Genomic DNA, 5561 nt, shown 5'->3' with positions numbered 1-5561 from the left:
TATTCATATAATAATATATTTCCAGAGTTAACATTCCTTATCTCATTCGCTAAGCTTATTCACTAGATTCTCTGCACGTTAAAATCATAAATAATATTCAACGTTAAACTGGTACACAGTTAAAAACATTATATTTAGGCCTATCTATGGCCTTCAAAGAATTGACGACTCTACATGTTTCGACGTTACAACGTCATCCTCAGGGAAACATGTAGAGTCGTCAACTTTTTGAAGGCCATAGATAGGCCTAAATATAATGTTTTTAACTGGTACACAGTCAATGGAACATTTGCTACAAAACTTGTGTTTGTCTTCGGCGCCGTTCATCCGTTAAATAAAATCCATAATTAAGCTGACTTTTGGAAGAGAAAGAAAAGTTATTACTATTTGAGTTTACGTTTCATTACTATGTTTGTTAACTTTCCACTTTAACATTTAAATGTCTCAGTTCTCTTTGTTAAAGTTTCACCTTAACATGTATGTGTCCCAGTTCTGTTTGTTAACCTGCCACTTAACATGTATGTGTCACAGTTTTGTTTGTTAGCCTTCCACCTTAACATTTAAGTGTCACGGTTTTGTTTGTTAATGTTCCACCTTAACATGTATGTGTCACATTTCTGTTTGTTAGCCTTTCACCTTAACATTTAAGTGTCACGGTTTTGTTTGTTAATGTTCCACCTTAACATGTATGTGTCACAGATATGTTTGTTAACCTTCCGCCCTAACATTTAAGTGTCACAGTTTTGTTTGTTAATGTTCCACCTTAACATGTATGTGTCACAGATATGTTTGCCACTAGTTATTCTTCCCATAATGGAGTGGTCGGATCATCAAAAGGAAACCTTAATTACAACGTGGATGTAGGTGATTAATAAATTCATACTGAAACGTCACTGGTTCTGTCAATCTTCTGATAGTGAGCTCTGGACATGGGCGGGTCCTCAAGGTTTGAATGGATAGGTAGGTAAGTATGAATCAGACAGCCTGACAGACAGAGAAGCGAAAGGGAAGCTTAAGGATAAGTACATATGCACACACACACACACATGTATATACATAATCATTGGGTTTCTATACTTAACCACAGTGCTAGTAAAAAAAAGTGCATATTAAAAGTGATATTGTAACGTGTAAGTACAGGTGAAAATTCTGTTGCTTTGTTTTCAATAATATAAGAATACAAAACTTACTTATCCAAATAACTCCGAAGGCAATTTGATATTCGGTAGTAAAAAGGGTAGTAAAATATGTACATACATCTTTGTAACCAAGTGAGTTTCTAGTGTTAGAAAGTTGTACGTAATACGTACATTGTACATGAACTCACGGTTTGCGATGACAAATCAATCCGCAGGGTCTGAATTCAATAGTACAATAAAGTCAAAATCACAATAAAAGTGAAAGGAAGAAAGGTCCAAACACACGCAAGATTAGAACAAAGGAAAAAAAACACAATTAAGGCCAAACAAAGAAAAGACTAGAACAATAGAACTACAACTGAAGGAAGAAAATGATAAAACAAATAGGATTAGAACACTCGGGATTAGAACCATAAGAACAAAGAACTAGAACATAGAGGATTAGAACCAGAAAAAGAAAGTACAAGAAAACACAGGATTCGAACCAAATAAAAAACTAGAACACACAGGATTAGAACCAAAGAAACTAGAACACTCAGGATTAGAATCAGAAGAAGAAAAAACTAGAACACACAGGATTAGAATCAGAAGAAGAAAAAACTAGAACACACAGGATTAAACACAAAGGAAGAAAGAAGTAGAACATATAGAACTAAAATCAAAGGAAGAAATAACTAGAACACACAGGATTAGAACCAAAATAAGGAAGGATTGGAACACACAGGATTAGAACCATAGGAAAAAAGAACTAGAACACAGAATTAGAGCGAAAGGTAGAAAGAACTAGAACACACATGATTAGAACCAACGGTAGAAAGAACTAGAACACATGATTAGAACCATAGGTAGAAAGAACTAGAACACATAGGATTAGAACCAAAGGTAGAAAGGACTAGAACACAAAGGATTAGAACCAAAGGTAGAAAGAACTAGAACACACAGGAATAGAACTGTGTGGTTTAGTCCTTTCTTTCTCTGGTTTTATTCATGTGTTTTCTAGTCTTTTTTCTTTTGTTCTATTCATGTGTGGTTTAGTCCTTTCTTTCTCTGGTTTTATTCATGTGTTTTCTAGTCTTTTTTCTTTTGTTCTATTCAAAAAGAAAAAGACTTTCTAAGACTGAAAAACAAAGTGAAAGCAGACAGAGGAAGACCGTTCGGGAGTGAAACCAAGTTCAGTCCTGCAGAGTAAGGACCAAATAACACAAAAAGTTATCTAAGTTCAGTCCTACAGAGTAAGGACCAAATAACACAAAAAGTTATCTAAGTTCAGTCCTACAGAGTAAGGACCAAATAACACAAAAAGTTATCTAAGTTCAGTCCTACAAAGTAAGGACCAAATACCACAAAAAGTTATCTAAGTTCAGTCCTACAGAGTAAGGAACAAATAACACAAAAAGTTATCTAAGGTCAGTCCTACAGAGTAAGGAACAAATAACACAAAAAGTTATCTAAGTTCAGTCCTACAGAGTAAGGACCAAATAACACAAAAAGTTATCTAAGTTGAGTCTTACAGAGTAAGAACCAAATAACACAAAAAGTTATCTAAGTTCAGTCTTACAGAGTAAGGACCAAATAACACAAAAAGTTATCTAAGTTCAGTCCTACAGAGTTAGGACCAAATAACACAAAAAGACGGTTTTTAAAATGTTATTTAATCAGAATGTTGGATCTAGCTTAGATTTTCATCATCGATTAAGAAATACTGTATTAGTTATTATATAAATTTGAAAATCGCCAATTTTGCGGTTGCGTCAAAAAATTCGTATTACGGGATTACAGATATCGAAAAGACGACATTCTAGTCTTCTTAACACCTTATTGTCAAGTGCGTGCTATGTATCGTGCAAGACACGAGCTCAGCGGTAAACCTGAAGTCAAATACCACTAAAAACCGGGATTCGACACACGTGGTGGGCTCATCGGAGATACCCCACTGTGTAGCTTTGTACTTAACAACAACAAATAAAGCAAACTATTGGCTCTGTATTGAAATTATGTATTCAGGGTACACACGACGGATACTGAAAGCAGCACGAGGAACAGGTTAACTCATCTATCGAGAACTCTTCTGAACTTCTCAAACGTTTAATATTATTTTATTTACATCATTATTCTTCCTCTGATGTTCGTGGGATTTTTAAACATACATTTCACGTGTTAACTCTGTCTAACTCACTCGATATCTGGAACACAGTTTAGTTAGTTGCACAGTTTTTATTGTTCTTAAAAATTCTTATCGTAGTTACAAGAACCGAAAAACAAATACAAATAATGAATCCATTCACCCACACACAAGCACACATATATATATATATGATACAATAAATGTATAGAGGACGTTTATTGAAGTTAAAACTAAATTGTACCGTAAATTACCCGGATGGATTCTAACCTGCTGGTCGCGTGCACCACAACTCAATGCCTTTTTAGCACTATTAATATTTATTTTCATTTAAATTCAACAACACGGGGATGAAACTCCCACTCCTCCCTCCCTACCACTTCTTGTGCAATTTGTCCAGTTTTGTCCTTCGTAATTAATTTGAATGTCAAATTGGTCATTATGTTTTGGCGTATTTTGAAAGAGTTTTCTGTTTAACTAGTTAAAAGTAATTAACACACCAAGTCTCAAGACCATATTCGCAATCCTAATCCGTCAGAACTACCAAACATTTTGGTAACTTTTAAATACCTGTTTTATTAGTATTAGGTCTGACACAATTTTAAGTACCTAATTCATGTATATAGAGAGTAAAATTGATCCAGAATACTAAAATATTGGTAAATGTTTCGAACATTAGTTAATTAAAGACGGACATACAAATGCTATCTTTGTTTGTTTCTTCAAGTAACTATAGAGGGCGCTTCTATCGAAAATTTGTGTATAACAAACGCGATCATTGACGGTGCTTTCAGTTATACCTTTGAAACAAAAACTGGACTTCAAAGAAGATAAATATCAATGTGACAGTTTGATTCTGTTCGAAACCTAATTCTGAAACCTATTGTGTAGAATGTTGGCGCCATGTTCTCATTAGCATTTTTCTTATTTAATTTTATTTTGATGTAACTGAGATACACTAAGTATTAAAATATACATATGGGACAATGGAAGGTCAAAACGAAAAGTGTGTCTGGTATTTAGAATTTTCAGTCAGAACAACACAGTAAGCGACACGTGGGCTAAACGGTCAGGACAAAGACCCCCTTAAAGGATTAAGTATAACCAATCCTAATTTCGAAATGCTGACCAAAATGAGGGCAACGACACCAGTTGCCTATCCTTAACCATAGGGCAGGATCGACTCTCATAGTTACAACGTCCCCACAACTAAAAGTACCTGAGTGTGTTCAGTGACATAATGTGACTCGAACCTTGGACCTTTCAGTACTGCACACTAACCACTAGGCCAAACTTGATGGTTGGTTTTTATTTTTTAATTATTATTAACTACAAAGCTGCACAATTAGCTATCTATGCTGTGCCCACTCTAGGGATCTAACCCGAATTTTGAAGTTTTAAGCCCTCAGGCTTACCGTTGATTCATTGGGAGATACGGCTGGTAATGAGTACACAATTTTTGTTATACTGAAATTTATAATTTTTTTTTAAGGTAGTATATTTCTCAATAACATTTGTACTTAATCGTTGAAAAATATTACATACAGTAAGAGTAATAATATTTTGACTAATTTTTCGGAAAACGTAACTTAATGATAAAGCAAAACGCGAACAATTTGTAATTACAAATATTGTTTGTTTGTTTTGTATCTCTAGATTACCGATGATAGAATTTTGATGATTCCAAAAAGTTTAATAAATTCTTCCTATCATCACTTTCGTGTTTTGTTTTATCATTAACAATTTTTTCTTAGAGAACCATACTTATCAGTTACTTTCTAAAGAATATCATATACTTTTATAATAAATAAATATTATGTATTAGGTGTTGTTCCCAGATTAAATATTGTGTATTAGGTGTTGTTCCCAGATTAAATATTGTGTATTAGGTGTTGTTGCCAGATTAAATATTGTGTATTAGGTGTTGTTCCCAAATTAAATATTGTGTATTAGGTGTTGTTCCCAAATTAAATATTGTGTATTAGGTGTTGTTCCCAGATTAAATATTGTGTATTAGGTGTTGTTCCCAGATTAAATATAGTGTTTTAGGTGTTGTTCCCAAATTAAATATTGTGTATTAGGTGTTGTTCCCAAATTAAATATAGTTTATTAGGTGTTGTTGCCAAATTAAATATTGTGTATTAAGTGTTGTTGCCAAATTAAATATTGTGTATTAGGTGTTGTTCCCAAATTAAATATTGTGTATTAGGTGTTGTTCTCAAATTAAATATTGTGTATTAGGTGTTGTTCCCAGATTAAATATTGTGTATTAGGTGTTGTTCTCAAATTAAATATTGTGT

The sequence above is a fragment of the Limulus polyphemus genome, unplaced genomic scaffold (genome assembly GCF_000517525.1).
Source record: "Limulus polyphemus unplaced genomic scaffold, Limulus_polyphemus-2.1.2 Scaffold4911, whole genome shotgun sequence".
NCBI classification, from domain to species: domain Eukaryota; kingdom Metazoa; phylum Arthropoda; class Merostomata; order Xiphosura; family Limulidae; genus Limulus; species Limulus polyphemus.
Note: the sequence above shows the minus strand (reverse complement) of the source record.